Source organism: Macaca thibetana, chromosome 3, assembly GCF_024542745.1.
Source record: "Macaca thibetana thibetana isolate TM-01 chromosome 3, ASM2454274v1, whole genome shotgun sequence".
NCBI lineage: Eukaryota > Metazoa > Chordata > Mammalia > Primates > Cercopithecidae > Macaca > Macaca thibetana.
This window is the reverse complement of record NC_065580.1, coordinates 127,296,661-127,313,481: the sequence shown is the minus strand read 5'-3', so window position 1 is coordinate 127,313,481 and position 16,821 is coordinate 127,296,661. Positions and strand designations below refer to the sequence as shown.

At 44.8% G+C, this 16,821-nt stretch overlaps 1 pseudogene across 1 annotated transcript; it reads left to right on the top strand.

The window, feature by feature from the left end:
• Positions 1-1,078: 1,078 nt before the first annotated feature.
• Positions 1,079-2,557, top strand: LOC126950224 (mesoderm-specific transcript homolog protein-like; annotated as a pseudogene). Its single transcript, XR_007724080.1, has 2 exons — positions 1,079-1,138; positions 1,262-2,557. The product of XR_007724080.1 is annotated as a mesoderm-specific transcript homolog protein-like (transcript).
• Positions 2,558-16,821: the final 14,264 nt, after the last annotated feature.

Here is a 16,821-nt window from a genome sequence, read left to right as displayed (position 1 = left end):
ATCTCTACAAAATTTTTTTTTTAAAAATCTAAGCATGATGACAAATACCTGCTTGAGCCCAAGAATTCCAGGCTGCAATGAACTATGATCACACCAGTGCACTCCAGCTTGGGTGACAAAGTGAGACTTCATCACTAAAAAAGAAAAAACAAAAAAAGAATGAAAAAAGTCTTTGACCTATTATGCAATGTCTTGCAGACTCTATTCATCTATGTATCATCTATCTATCCATCCATCCATCCATCCATCCATCCATCCATTTATCCATCTACATATCTGTATATCATCTATCCATTCATCCATCCATTTATCCATTCATCCATCCAACTATCCATCAAGCTACCTATTCATTCATCCATTTATTCATTCATCCATCTATCCATCCATCCATCCATCCATTTATCCATCCATCCATTTATCCATCCATTTATCCATCGATCTAGCCATCCATCCATCCATTTATATATAATCTTATACAATTTATATAAAATTTAATCCATTTATATATAATCTTATATAATTTTTCTCTACTTTGTTGTTATCCTTCAGTTACTAAGAGCTAGAACACTCACATAATGTGTATGGGGTCACTCAATTGTGAGTGCTGGACCTTGGATGGGAACCCACGCCTGTCTCCAAATCTACTATATTTCCCAGTAACATGCATGGCCTCATTACAGAGATACAGACAGAGAAAATGAGGAAGGAAGTGAGGGAGGAGGAAGGAAGTGACAACATCCACATATACCTAAACCCTGCTAAATTCAAGTAGAGTATTCCAAGTCCCGTAACTAGAAAACCATCTTGACTGTTTATATTGTTTTGTTTATCCACTGAAATGTCCAACACTTTAGCATAGCTTCAACAAAGTGCTTTTAACGATGTGCCTCCATTATAAGGGCAGAGGGAGAATCTTCATGAATTTGAGTGATTTCTGCTTTGGAATCACACATCCGCATCTGGGTGGCTTCTCTGAGCTATAAATAGATGAAAGAACTGCAAGATTCTGCACTTGCTAGTCCACCTGAGGAGAAAGCTTCCCAGCAAATTGAAGCTCTTTAGAATCCTTCTTGAGAAAATGCAGGCAACGGGTTCTCCCAAACATGGAGTCCTGTAGCCCAGGTCTTACCTGAATCAGGTAAGAGGCGGGGAGGAAGGAGTGATCTCCCCGTGCACCCTCGCAGCCCGCTTCAGGACTGGAACTAGCGCTCCTTGGTGGGTGTGGCTCGTGTGCGTGGGCCACACCAGTCCTGGGGGGCAGGATGAGGGAGTGGTGGGTCCAGGTGGGGCTGTTGGTTGTGCCCCTGCTTGCTGCGTACCTGCACATCCCACCCCCTCAGCTCTCCCCTGCCCTTCACTCATGGAAGTCTTCAGGTAAGTTTTTCACTTACAAGGGACTGTGTATCTTCTACCAAGACTCTGTGGGTGTGGTTGGAAGTCCAGAGATAGTTGTGCTTTTACACGGTTTTCCAACATCCAGCTACGATTGGTACAAGATTTGGGAAGGTCTGACCTTGAGGTTTCATCGGGTGATTGCCCTTGATTTCTTAGGCTTTGGCTTCAGTGACAAACCGAGACCACATCACTATTCCATATTTGAGCAGGCCAGCATCGTGGAAGCACTTTTGCGGCATCTGGGGCTCCAGAACCGCAGGATCAACCTTCTTTCTCATGACTATGGAGATACGGTTGCTCAGGAGCTTCTCTACAGGTACAAGCAGAATCGATCTGGTCGGCTTACCATAAAGAGTCTCTGTCTGTCAAATGGAGGTATCTTTCCTGAGACTCACCGTCCACTCCTTCTCCAAAAGCTACTCAAAGACGGAGGTGTGCTGTCACCCATCCTCACACGACTGATGAACTTCTTCGTGTTCTCTCGAGGTCTCACCCCAGTCTTTGGGCTGTATACTCGGCCCTCTGAGAGTGAGCTGTGGGACATGTGGGCAGGGATCCGCAACAATGACGGGAACTTAGTCATTGACAGTCTCTTAGGGTACATCAATCAGCGGAAGAAGTTCAGAAGGCGCTGGGTGGGAGCTCTTGCCTCTAACTATCCCCATTCATTTTATCTATGGGCCATTGGATCCTGTAAATTCCTATCCAGAGTTTTTGGAGCTGTACAGGAAAATGCTAATGTGGTCCACAGTGTCGATTCTGGATGACCACATTAGCCACTATCCACAGCTAGAGGATCCCATGGGCTTCTTGAATGCATATATGGGCTTCATCAACTCCTTCTGAGCTGGAAAGAGTAGCTTCCCTGTATTACCTCCCCTACTCCCTTATCTGTTGTGTATTCCACTTAGGAAGAAATGCCCAAGAGAGGTCCTGGCCATCAAACATTATTCTCTCACAAAGTCCACTACTCAAATTGGTGAACAGTGTATTGGAAGAAGCCAGCAGGAGCTCTGACTAAGGTTGACATAATAGTCCACCTCCCATTACTTTGACATCTGATCAAATGTATCTTGGCTTTGTTTTTGTGTTATTAGGAAATTCTGATGAGCATTACTATTCACTGATGCAGAAAGACGTTCTTTTGCATAAAATACTTTTTAACACTTTGGATTTCTCTGAAATATTTAGAAGTGCTCATTTCTGGCCCAGCACCAACCGGAATTCTATAGTAAGGAGGAGTCTCCTTGAGTGACTTTATGGGCACATGCCTTTTAAAAGTTCTTTAAGCAACACAGAGCTGAGTCCTCTTTGTCATACCTTTGGATTTAGTTTCATCAGCTGTTTTTAGTTATAAACATTTTGTTAAAATAGATATTGGTTTAAATAATATAGTATTCTAGGTATTTGATTTAAGACTATGATTTACCTATACATTATATATATTTTATAAAGACAGTAAACCAGCATACCCTTACTCTGCCAGAGTAGCGAAGCTAATTAAACATGTTTGATTTCTGAATAAATTGAACTAAATCCAAACTACTTCCTAAAATCACAGGACATTAAGGACCAATAGCATCTGTGCCAGATATTTACTGTTATTAGCTGGGAAGACCAATTCTAACAGCAAATAACAGTCTGAGACTCCTCATACCTCAGAGCTTAGAAGCATGTTTCTCTTGAGCTACTATAGAGGGGAAGGGATTGTTGTGTAGTCCAAGTCACCATGCTGAATGTACACTGATTCCTTTATGATGACTGCTTAACTCCCCATTGCCTGTCCCAGAGAGGCTTTCCAATGGAGCTCAGTAATTCCTATACTTTACAGACAGGAAAGTTCCAGAAACTTTAAGAACAAACTCTGAAAGACCTATGAGCAAATGGTGCTGAATGCTTTTTTTTTAAGCCATATTTCATTGTCTTAGTCAAAGCAGGATTAAGTGATTATTTAAAATTCATTTTTTATTTTTATTTTTATTATTTTTTTTTATTTTTTATTATTATTTTTATTATTTTTTTTTGGAGACGGAGTCTCGCTCTGTTGCCCAGGCTGGAATACAGTGGCCGGATCTCAGCTCACTGCAAGCTCTGCCTTCCGGGTTTACGCCATTCTCCTGCCTCAGCCTCCCGAGTAGCTGGGACTACAGGCACCCGCCACCTCGCCCGGCTAATTTTTTGTATTTTTTTAGTAGAGACGGGGTTTCACCGTGTTCACCAGGATGGTCTCGATCTCCTGACCTCGTGATCCGCCCGTCTCGGCCTCCCAAAGTGCTGGGATTACAGGCTTGAGCCACCGTGCCCGGCCTTAAAATTCATTTTTTAAAATTAGCAACTTGAAGTATAACAGCTTTGAAACTGGAATAAGTGTTTATTTTCTATTAATAAAAATGAATTGTGACCAAAAAAAAGAGAACATACATGATTAATGAGCCATGTAGAACACATGCCAGAATCCACATGCTTTCTAAGTGCGTTCTGCATAGAAGCAGGGATTGTTGGTATCCAAGATATAAGGGCCTCTGTACACAGGATTCCTCTTGTTCCAGAAAAGAGAGGAGATGAAAAAATGCATCTAAGGCTAAAGAGGCCTGGAAAACAGAGGTTGCTTTGAGAGAAGTATGATGTAACTGTGAAAGGAAAATAAATCTGGGGGCCCCAAATCATTAAGCTAAAGGGAAAAGTCAAGCTGGAAACTGCTTAGGGCAAACCTGCCTCCCATTCTGTCCAAAGTCAGTCCTCTGCTCACTGAGATAGAAGCATATCTGATTGCATCATTTGAAACAAAGGCTCATCAGGAACTCAAAAAAAACCAACCATTTGTCTCTTACCTACCTATGACCCGAGTCGCCTGGCCTTTGCCTCCAGCCATCCCACCTTTCTGGACTGAACTAATGTACATCTTACACATATTGATTGATGCCTCATGTCTCCCTAAAATGTGTGAAATCAAGCTGTACCCTGACCACCTTGGGCACATGTCGTCGGGACCTCCTGAGGCTGGGTCACGGGTGTGCACTCTCAACACTGGCAAAATCAACTTTCTCAATTAACTAAGACCTGTCTCACATTTTCAGGTTCACATAACCTTCCTGCAAAAGAATTTGAATGCCTCTAGTTTGACAGTTTTCATGTTTAGCAGCATAACTAACACTTCTGTTAGCACTATGAACAAGGAACTCCTTATTGAAAATAGAAAGCTAACTGAGATTCTGAAGGGCTTGTTTAGTTTACAGACAAAAGCAAATACCCCATCAACACAAGATTGACAGCACCTGAAGGCCCACTGTGTGCTGCTTTGAAATCCACCTCATCTCTGAGTGATAAAGCACACTCTGAAGAGACTGCAAGACCAGCTTTTCCGTAAGTGGACTGTGGGTTATTTATAGTCACTCTGCACATGTGCTAATGAGCCATGGCCGCCTGGCAGACATAATTTAACTTTCTATGGTTCTTTGTTTTCTCATCTGTAAAATTACAAGGTCGGACAAGTTTAATTCTAAGAACTGTTGAACTGACCGGGCATGGTGGCTCATGCCTGTAATCCCAGCACTTTGGGAGGCTGCAGATCACGAGGTCAGGAGTTCGAGACCAACCTGACCAACATGGTGAAACCCCGTGTCTATTAAAAATGCAAAAATTAGCCGGGCGTGGTGGCATGTGCCTGCAATCCCAGCTACTCGGGAGGCTGAGGCAGGAGAATCATTTGAACTCGGGAGACAGAGGTTGCAGTGAGCCGAGATTGTACCATCGCACTCCAGCCTGTGTGACAGAGCTAGACGCTGTCTCAAAAAATAAATAGATAAATAAATAAAAACTAAGAACCGTTGAACTAAAACATTCCCTGCTCTCAGGACACTGTGGTTAAAATAGTAAGTTATTCTGACTTCTTCGTAACCCTGACTGTCCTTCTTCCCTATTGATTCTCAACAGAGATTTTCTGCCTGCTCTAACTTACCCAAAACATTAGCGCAGCTGATGATCTGACACGCTGAACAATGACTAAACAGTGACTGAGAAAAGGCCACTTGCTAAATGTATGTAGGTAAGTGTTCTAACCTCTCTAGGTCTCAATGCTAGTGTACGGAAGACATACTTGATAGCAATAACTTAAGCCTGAAAATAATGCTATGGTCTAAGGAAATGTGTGTTCAAAGTTCCAAGCTAAGGAATCCAGAAGTGGCCAACCTGAAGATTCACTCCTTATCTGTGAAGCACATCAGAAGCCCTGGCCCATCCCCTTGAAATGCAGGCTCTACAGGGGCTCGAGGCCCTTTGTTTTGGGTTACATACAGGTTGCTAGGTGGGGGTTGCCAAGTGAAAAAACGTTATAACCTGCATACATTTTTGTAAAAGGTAGGGAGTCTCCTGTCCAGCCTGCCACTCCTGGACTGCACCATTTGTAAGTCCTCAATAAACCCTTTTGTCACAGGACTCTTTGGGTGCCGCTTCGCCAGCTGGAAACCTCTGTGGCTGGCAGCACCTCTGCCTGAGCTTTGCTTATGACCGCTGGGTTGGCTCTGCCCACTCAGCCCAGCAGGCTGTGCTGAGCTGGCTGTGCTCGGCTCTCAATACCGGCCCAGATCCCACACTCGCTGTGAGTGAGCCAGGTGCAGAGTGGCGAGGGGTGTGTGAGCGAGTAAGCATGGGGCACAGCCATGGCGTAGTCAAGTGCACCGCCTGCTAAGGTGGGGTGGGCAGCTCCAGGCACCAGGCATAAGCTCTGTACAAGGCTGTGGCTGGACCAGATGTGCCTCAAGTGGCTTCCGCCTTGGGTGCTGGCATCTGGATAAGGGGAATATGTTGGTGCCTGAAAATTCAGAGACACCACCAACCACAGAGGCCTAAGTGCATGTTACACCATGTCACAGCTCTGGATCAGGGAGTCCCAAGACCTGGGCCCCCAGAAGGTTTACCGCTCTTCCCTTGTAGTCCAGCAAATGAGTGTGTCACCACCCACTTCTTGGCTGGCCAGCCAGGAACTTGCTACAGCCCTTTTCGCTCCTGCCATTTAGCAAGCTCTGGGTTCTTGTCCCATGACCGAGAATAAGGTTATGTGGACAACCGGAGAGAGCAAGGTGGAGAAGAGTTTTATGGAGCAACATAACAGCTCTCAACATGAGAGGGGAACCTGAAGTGTAGCCCCTTCCCCAAGGCAGGTAGTCCCAGTGTGTGGCTGAGTCTGGGGTTTTATGGGCTCAGAATGGGGGAGTGCGTGCTGATTGATTCATGGGTGGGCCTGGAAAAAGCATCATTTGATTGTCTAAAAAGGCATAGCGGAAGTTCTCACTCTAGCCCTGGGCTGTAATAGCTATGTTTTCAGGCTTTGAGCTGTCTTTGGTTTGAAGGTCAGACTTCACCAGGGACCTGCCTCTGGCTGCCTAGGAATTTGTCTTCCTCCTGCCACTGACATTATGTCACCTTCACTGGCTCCGGGTCTTCTCTTTGGCTTCTGGGACATGGTGCCATCTCTACTGGAGTCAACAAGGGTCCGGCGCAATAGCTGGAAATTTGCAGAAGAAAAGAAAAGTTGCTCAAGGATGGGTGATGAAACAAATAACAAGGATGAAGCTAACAAATAGCATTCTATTTCTCAAGATTATAACAGCCCAAGATTATTGAAAGGAAATCACATTTGGATCTGTCTCTCTGGGCTAGTTTGCTGGCAGATCTGCATGGTGGACCACACTGTCACCTGTCTTTTGTGTCCTTCAGCATGATGAACTCTGCTGTACGCGTCCTGGTGCTGGATCTGCTATTACCAACAAGCTAATTGAGTTTGCTGGCCTTGAAAATGCATCCCTGTAGGTAATGTGATGATGTAATGCTGTGTTCCTGCCCTCTGGATTTCCTCCTGCCATTACGGAGGCCTTATTTATAAGAATGGAAAGAAAATCAAAAACAAAAAAAACAGGATCACCTTTTGATGTGACTTAAACAAGGCTGGAACAGAGCCTGAGGCTTAGCTTTCCACATGCCCCTGAGATGCCAGGACTCAAGTGAAGCAGGAAAATCCCAGAAAGTAGGTGGGGGTCCATGAGAGTCTGGTGGACACAGGTCTGAGGAGGACAGGAACATAGGTGCAGGGAGGATGCCTGGAAGAAGGGTGAGCAAATGGCAAATGCTGGATGCACAAGCACCACTTATGAACAGAAGGAGGATGGAGCTAGGTCAAATAATCCAGCAGACACTGAGATGAGTTTGGAGGGAAGGCAGGACCCCTCTGAAGTCTAAGGAAAAAGAGCATGACAGACTGCCCAGGGCAGGTGGTATGCCCAACACAGGACAAGCTGGAGACAGACGGGGAAGTCCATCTGGGCTGTGCAAGGGAAAGCTAGAAACTATCACAGCTGGTCAGCTACTGGAAATTCAGTGAGCCCCTCTGTGCCAGAGGTGGGGCTGTGGAAAGCCAGGCAAGCCACCTGCCCTCATGGAACTAACCTTCTAGTGCTGTAAATCAACCGATAGGGCAAGAAGACAGACACACAGACCAGTGGAATAGAATCAAGTCCAGAAATAAACCCTTGTATATGTAGTCAAATGACTTAGAACCAAAAGCATTCAGTGCTGAAAGGACTTTTTTTTTTTTTTTTTTTTTTTTTTTTTACTTTTTTGAGATGGAGTCTCACTCTGTCACCTCGGCTGAAGTGCAATGGCACGATCTGCAACCTCCGCCTCCTGAGTTCAAGTGATTCTCCTGCCTCCACCTCCCAAGTAGCTGGGGTTACAGGTGCCCACCACAATGCCCAGCTGTTTTTTGTATTTTTGGTAGAGACAGGGTTTCACAATGTTGGCCGCTGGTCTTGAGCTCCTGACCTCAGGTGATCTGCCTGGCTTGGCCTCCTAAAGTACTGGGATTACATGTCTGAGCCACTGGACCAGTCCTTGAGCTATACAACTTTCTGAAAGCTGCTCAATTGTAAATTTAGGTGCTCAATTGCTATAAACTTAGGTCCCTTAATCAGTCTGCTTTTTTTTTTTTTTTTGAGACAGGGTTTTACTCTGTCACACAGGCTGAAGTATAATGGTGCAATCATGGCTTACCACAGCCTGAAACTTCGGGGCTCCAAGGATTCTCCTGCCTTAGCCTCCTGAGTAGCTGTGGCTACAGGTGTGCACCACCACACCTGGCTATTTTTTTTTTTAATCTTTTGTAGAGATGGGGTTTTGCTATGTTGCCCAGGCTGGTCTCAAACTGCTGGCCTCAAGTGATCCTCCCAATTTGGCCTCCCAAAGTGCTGGGATTACTGGTATGAGCCACTGCACCTTGCTACTAAGGCTGCTTGAAGCGGAACAGAGACAATGAAATAAAGTGGTTATTACCTGGCAGACACAGTGCGTCCGAGAAGATATTCGTGTTACTTCAGTCTCTTTTGTCAAAAAGCTTTCTGATAAAAGTCAAAATGAATTATGAATTTTCATCATGAATCCTCTCCTCCTTTCTCCCGGTGCAGTGAACAGAGCCTCTAAAGTTGCCCTTGGGGTATCTCTTATCATACCGTTTTGCTCTTCAACATTCCCACCATAATTAACTACTTTTTGTGTTGCCTTTCATTTAGAGCTACGCCCAGTGCAATGACTGCCTCCTAGCAAATACTTCATGTCCTCAGCAGCACAATGAAGTTAGAAAAAAATGCAAAAATACTTCCTGAGTGAGTAAATGACTATGTTTTTTGTAATGCAATGCACACACAGACACACACCACTTCCAATGAAGGGAATCATTAAAATATTTTTAACCCCTTTCACATCAATATTGTCCATGTTAACTGAATCACTACTTGGCAAAATGAATATATATATATCACTAAATTGGACTGTGAGAGCTGAGCATAAACACGTTGCAGAAGAAAAGTCCTGGTTTGTGATGACAGGTGAAAGGAAATAGTGCTTGCCTCCTAATGGAAGAGAAATTTCCCAGGAAGGGAAAGAATAAAAGCAACCTGGAACAAAAGCAACATGAATCAATTTCATTCTGAAAGGAACACAGTGAAACAATGTTGCTAAATGAGACACAATTTCCGACAAAGATCTTCTCTGTTCTCCAAGAACTTTTATTGTGCTGTGCTTACCAAGAAGTATGTGTTTTCTTCCCAAAAAGAGACAATGTACTTTATTTTATGCGTGGTACCTCTCTTTGTCTCTTCTCCCCACTTGCTGCAATTTAAGCTGTCTATTGTAGTGCTCTATCTCTAATCAGCCCTAAATATCTGAAAAGTCCTGAGTTTGCAAGAATTAAAAAAAAAAAAAAAAATAGGGCCTCAGGTTTGACAGCAATAGATCCTACTGTCCCCTCGGGATGACATTCCCGCACTGTGAAGACCACAGATCCTCCAGTAACAAACAGTAGCTCCTGGTTGCCTCATGTCTTTGTGTAGAGGTCACAATACCTGCAAGGGAAAGGGCATTGCTGGGAGAGCCTGGGCTACTTTTACGAAACACAGCAGGGGCAGCTTCATGTTAGAGGCAACGTTTGGGTGAGAGGGAAGGTAGAGATACAGTCCTTGAACTCAAGGACGTCACAATGGAAAGCAAACTTTACGATGCAAAAATGACCCTTTAAACTTAACCCCAAATTGCTATAAGCGACTTTCTTTATTTTTGGAGACAGGGTCTCACTGTGTTGCCCAGGCTGAAGTGTGGGCAATGGCGTGATCATAGCTCACTGAAGCCTCAAACTCCTGGGCTCAAGTGATCCTCCTGCCTCAGCCTCTGAGCAGCTGGTACGTAGGCGTGTGCCACCAGGCCCAGCTAATTTTGTAAATATTTATTTTTTGTAGAGATGTTTCCCAGGCTGGTCTGGAACTCCTGGCCTCAAGTGATCCTCTCTTCTCGGCCTCTTGAAGTGCTGGGATTACAGGCGTGAGCCACCGTGCCCAACTGCTATTCAGCTACTTTCAAGCACTGTGCCCTTGCCTCCTTAAACCTCGGTTTCCTCATCTCTAAAATGGGATAACAGTAACATCAGCTGCAAAGGATTGCTGTAGGGAGCAAATCATATCATACACGCAAGGCTAGTATCACTGTGGTAAGAGCTGGAGAAATACCACTTCTTGTTGTTATTATTTGTATAGTGAGCTTTTTATACCTTAGCATTCCTTGGTGTAGTGAGTGATTAATACCGTCTTATTTTTAATGAATGAACAATTAGAACCCAATTAAGCAAAGAGAATTGCATTACTTTTCTGATTAAAAGCCTGATACCAAAGGATGAAATTTGAACTCTGTCGCGTGGCTTTCCATCTGGCGCCACGCTCACCCACTGGCCTCTTCCCTGTCAGTACAAGCTCTGCTGAGCCACCTGAAATTACACACACTCACTGAACATTCACCGCATTTGAACTTGACTTGTGCCTGTGGGTCCGAACATAGCATGTGCTCAGTCCTTTCCTCTATGACCAACAAATGGCAGATGGGAGTGGGTCGGAGAATTCCTATGTGATCTTCAATGCCCAACCCAGATGCCCCTTTCCCTGTGAAGCCATCCCTTGGCGCCCTCCTCCGGGTTCACACCATATTTGATGCCAGTGCTTCTCAAATTGTGGTCCCTGGACCAGAAGCAGCAGCATCATCTGGGCACATATTAGGCCAGTATCACTCTAATAGAGGCTGGAGAAATACCACTTGTTGTTGTTGTTATTATTATAGTGAGCTTTTTGTACCTTAACATGTGTTAGAAATGCAAATTACTTGGCTCCATCGTGGACCCACTGAACCAGAAACTCTGGGGCTGGGACTCAGCAACCTGCGCTTTAAGGAGCCTTTCCCATGATTCTGATGCACACTCACATTAGAGAACCATAGCTCGATGCAAACTTCCACTTTACCATACCTCCTGCACTTTCAAAATCACGTGCTTAAACATATGACTCTGTCCTACAAGAGTTAGCTTTTAGCCAACTTCTTTTACTTTCCTGCGTCCTAATTTTCCTCATCTTTTAAAAGTAGGAATGATCATTTTACTTTACAGGAATGCTTAAAATTAGCATTAATATATATAAACTGTGATCTATAATATCTCAAACAGTAGTGTCCTCCAGATCCCTCCACCCTCACCTCTCAACTGTTTATTCATGATTGCCTAGTGTAATGGTCTGCATATAAAACTGCCCATTGCTTTGCCAAAGAGACCCACCCAAGAGGTATAATTCCAGGTGGAGAGTCTGCTAGGCTTTGGGAACTGAGCGATCTATCGCAAACATCAACAAAAATGACTGAACTATTACAAATGAGTGAACCATGAGTAAACTCTTCAGCATGAGGTAGAGATGGCAGGAAAGGGAAGAAAGATTTATGGCTAGCTCCTAGAGAGGATGAATCAAGCCAGGGCCAAGAAAGGATAAGTTAGAGGGATGGATATAGAACTTTGCAATCAACTTACTGTGATTGTGCCCTTGGGGTGGCTGCGTTGTATGTGAGTTGAGTTTTCTCTCCGTTGCAAAATGAGTATGCATAAAGATCCCAGAAATTGCACCATTTTGCCCATGAGCCTGGTTCTATACACATGGAAGGGCCTGCATGATGGATAACTGAAGGAGGCGTGGTGGCCACAGTGACATCACCTATGTGGCTCACGTACCAGATAAAAATGTGTCAGAGGCTCCATGCAGCTTTCCTGGCTGGAAGAGTTCTACAGATTTGGTGAACACATACTAAATGTTTTAGGAGTCAGGCAGGGCTTGCAGTCATCAGGGAAGGCTTCCCAGAAGTGAGCCATGGGTTTAAAGAGATCTGGGGTTCAGATTGGCAGACAGCGTTCAATGAATATTTCAGCCAAGGGAATAGCTGAGCACCCCCCACTAAGTGCTCTCATAAAACACCATTTGTTTATCTCATAGCACTTTTCACAATTTGTAATTATTGTTCATTTATTTAGGGTTGGTTTCATCCTTCTCCTATACATGCTAGTTGGGCAAGGGCCACATCTAACCTTTTTTTTAAAATTATTTTATCCTGAGCATCTTAGAACTGGACCTAGTATGGGGTAGGTTCTCAATATATGTTTTTAATGTTCATCTCAATGAACACTGTTTAAATGAATGAATGAGTCAGGCCAGCTGACCAGGTAAGGCAGTGCCTAGTTCCAGAAGGCTCTGACATCTTTGCTGGAAAATCTGCTCTTAATATCATAGTCAGTAGACAATTGTGAGCTCCTGGAAAACAAAAATTATTGGCCAGGCATAGTGGCTCATGCCTATAATCCCAGCACTTTGGGAGGCTGAGGCAGGTGGATCACTCGAGGTCAGGAGTTCAAGACCAGCCTGTCCAACAGGGTGAAACCTTGTCTCTACTGAAAAATACAAAAATTAGCCAGGAATGGTGGTGGGCGCCTGGAATCCCAGCTATTCGGTAGGCTGAGGCAGCAGAATCGCTTGAACCCAGGAGGGAGAGGTTGCAGTGAGCTGGGGTTGTGCCACTGCACTCTAGCCTGGGCAACAGAGTAAGACAATGTCTCAAACAAACAAACCAACCAACCAAGATTTCCCAATAATCATTAATTCAGTGAATTTATTCAGTAGTAGACTGTGCCAGACACCATATAAAGTTTAATCAGAGAGCACCCCTACATTAAAGGAGACCAGACTCTGAATGTGGGCAGGGATTGGCTGTGTACATGAGCAGCAATAACACAGAACAGGAAGGATGCCTGCTGCATGGGAGAGGTAGGAGTTCAGTGTGGAGAGATGGAAGGACAGAGAGCTTCAAGTCTGTCTAGAGACAGCTTGTTGATGTGGAGCTGGGGAGACCGGGAGAGAGACCGGGAGAGAGCAGGTGGTTGAGTTTGGCTACATCCTCTTTGCCTCCCGCACAATGTTTAGCATACTGCATTGCACACTGCTGGCATTTAATGACAGTAATGTCTGTTGCATTATTACTTACTTCCTTGATCAAGGACGTGACAGAAGGCAACTGCGAATATTTTAAATGCAACTTTATCCAAACGGGAACTTGTTTTTTTTCACTAACCAAATTAACATTCAATTTAAAACAGGTCCTAAAGGTTCATCCATCAAAGGGGGATAGAAAGGATGATTTGTGTGTGTGTGGAGTATTGAGTCGTTTATCATTGCCTGAGAATTTGTAAGAGTTATGCAAGTAGGCAAAGACGGCCCATGTATGGCTCACATTCTGTCAAGGGCTTCATCCTAAAAGCAGCCTTTGGACAGTTTTAAAACTGGGGCATTTGGTCAGAACCTGCGTTTTAGGAAGATCACCTGTATGGTTTTCTTTGTTTTGTTTTTGAGATGGAGTCTCACTCTGCCACCCAGACTGGAGTACAGTGGCACAATCTTGGCTCACTGCAACCTCCACCTCCCAAGTTCAAGCGTTTCTTCTGCCTCAGCCTCCTGAGTAGCTGGGATTATAGGTGTGCGCCAACATGCCTGGCTAATTTTTTGTATTTTTAGTAGAGACAGTGTTTCACCATATTGGCCAGGCTGGTCCTAAACACGTGACCTCGTGATCCACCCGCCTCAGCCTCCCAAAGTGCTGGGATCACAAGCATGAGCCACCATGCCCGGCCTCACTTGCAAGGTTTTTGAGGGATGGGTTGGTGGTAGGAATGGCTAGTCTTCCTCCCTGCTCCAATAGTAACTACACTTCTCCCCTCTCTCATTGCAAGCCTCTCATGGAATAGGATTGTAATTATTGGCTCATGTGTCCTTCCTCCCACCAGAGAGAAGGGCAAGTTTTTGAGGTCATGGAGTGGGGCCTTATTCTTAGCAATCTCTCAGTATTGCATTAGCTAGCAAATTGTCAGGAGGGAAAACAAATGACAAACAATTTCAGTAATTCTGGCAATAAATGAGGCTAGCCTGAACTAAGGTAACATTTGTAAAACATGGAGGGCAGGCACAGTGGCTTACGCCTGTAATCCCAGCACTTTGGGAGGCCATGGTGGGAGGCTCACAAGGTCAGGAGATCGAGACCATCCTGGCCAACATTGTGAATCCTTGTCTCCACTAAAACTACAAAAATTAGCTGGGCATGGTGGCACGTGCCTGTAATCCCAGCTACTCGGGAGGCTGAGGCAGGAGAATTGGTTGAACCAGGGAGTCAAAAGTTGCAGTGAGCTGAGATCATGCCACAGCACTCCAGCCTGGCGACAGAACAAGACTCTGTCTCAAAAAAAAGAATGGAATGTGGGCATCAGATGTCTGCTACGCTTTAGCTGGAAGATATACAGGACTTTGTCACAGACGGTGGGGGTGAAGGAGGAGGAGTCAGGGATTTAAATGACTTAGGTAGAGAATGATGGGTGGCTCTTTGGGACAGGGCACAGAGGAGGAGAAACACATTTAGAGAAGCATAGCACAGGTTCAGTTTGGGACATGTTGTATTTAACAAACCAATGGATCTTTGAAGCAGAGATGTCTAAAATGGGTTGGATTTGCATGTATAAGGTTCAGAAACAAAGTTGAGCTAAGGAATTCGATGACTCCAAAAATCAATAGAGTGATAAAGACAGAGAAAGACATGAAGTCAGTCATCTGCTGTACAATATTTGGTATTGTCTAATTTTTGCCAACTGGGCCATTATAAGACAGCATCTCAATGCTGTTCTACTTTTCATTTATGTATTTATCTATATTATTTTTTGCCTACCAGAGCTCCTTCTTCCGCGAATTGCCTTGAAATATCTTTGGCCTATTTTTCTACTTTTTTTCTGTCCTTTTGTCATTGGAGGATTTCTTTGTATACTCTAGAAATTATTCCCTTGACTGTTTTAGGCACTGGGAATATCTTCCCATACTCTGCGGTCTATTTAATTTGTATTTGCAGTTTCTAGCTTATGCCAGGGGAAGTAATGCATTAACTGAGCCCCAGAAATACAGTGGAAGAAGCACATTTCAGAGTAAGGTAAGGTTGGAGAGTAGACATATTGATTGAAGAGTGTAGGAATTTGACAGGCAAAGCCAAATATGTACCAACTGATGGGAATGGCATGTTTTTATGGGCTGTAATGTGGTTTGGATGTGTGTTCCCACCCAAATCTCATGTTCAATTGTAATTCCCCGTGTTGGATGTGGGGCATGGTAGGAGGTGATTGAGTCATGGGGGTGGATTTCTCATGAATGGTTTAACACTAAACTTGGTGCTGTTCTCATGATCATGAGTTATTTCGAGATCTGGTGGTTTAAAAGTGTGTAGCACCGCCCCCACCCTCCTCCCCCGCTCTTGCTCCTTCTCCAGCCATGTGAAGTGCCTGCGTCCCCCTTTGCTTCCCGCCATTATTGAAAGCTCCCTCAAACCTTCCCAAAAGCAGATTCCTCCATGCTTCCTATACTTCCTGCAGAACCAGGAGCTCTTCTTTATAAATTACCCAGTCTCAGGTATTTCTTTATAGCAAAGCGAGAATGGCCTAACACAGGGCACAGTTACAGAAAAGCCCAGGTGTGGGGGTGTGATAGGGTGGAGAGCCGCAGGGAGGAAGAGTGAGCACGAATGAGATGTTCATGTTGACAGAAAGCCAGGGGAGAGGGATAGGGGGAGCTTGAACCACAGTCTATAAAGAGCAGCAGATGTCAGTCTAAACATCTGGGGGTGGTGGAAGTTAAGCAGAGACCTGGCCAGAGATTTCCTTTAGTAAGCTTAGCCTGGAAGTGGCACAGAAGGCGCTCAGAACAGGGGAGACTAGAATTGGGATGCCAATTTAGGGAACCTGGCAACAGGGTAGGGTGGTGAGTTTTATGTGTCAACCTGGTTAGGCTGTGGTACCCACTTATGGAATCAAACACTAATCTAGGTGTTTCTGTGAAGGTGTCTTGTGGATGTGATTAACAGCTTCAATCCGTTGACTACTTCTTATTTTTGAGACGGAGTCTTGCTCTGTTGCCCAGGCTGGAGTGCAGTGGCATGATCTCGGCTCACTGCAACCTCCGCCTCCCAGGTTCAAGCGATTCCCTGCCCCAGGTGATCCCCCGCCTTGGTCTCCCAAAGTGCTGGGATTACAGGTGTGAGCCACCACACCTGAATAATCCATAGACTTTAAAGTAGCTTTAAGTGAAGGGGGCTTAAGTAAAGTCTGTGAAATGGGTGGATTCCTCTTCCCACCCATGGATTCTTCTTTCAGTTGAAGGCCTGAAGAGTAAAACTGAGGGCCAGGCACAGTAGCTCACACCTATAATCCCAGCACTTTGGGAGGCCAAAGCAGGCAGATCACCAGAGGTCAGGAGTTCAAGACCAGCCTGGCCAACATGGCGAAACACCATCTCTACTAAAAATACAAAAATTAGCTGGGCGTGGTGGCGGGCACCTGTAATCCCAGCTACTCAGGAGGCTGAGACAAAAGAATCACTTGAACCGGGGAGGCAGAGGTTGCAGTAAGCTGAGATCGTGTCATTGTACTCCAGCTCAGGCAACAAGAGTGAAACTCCATCTCTGAGGTTTTCTGGAGAAGAACAAACTCTACCTCAAGACTGTGAC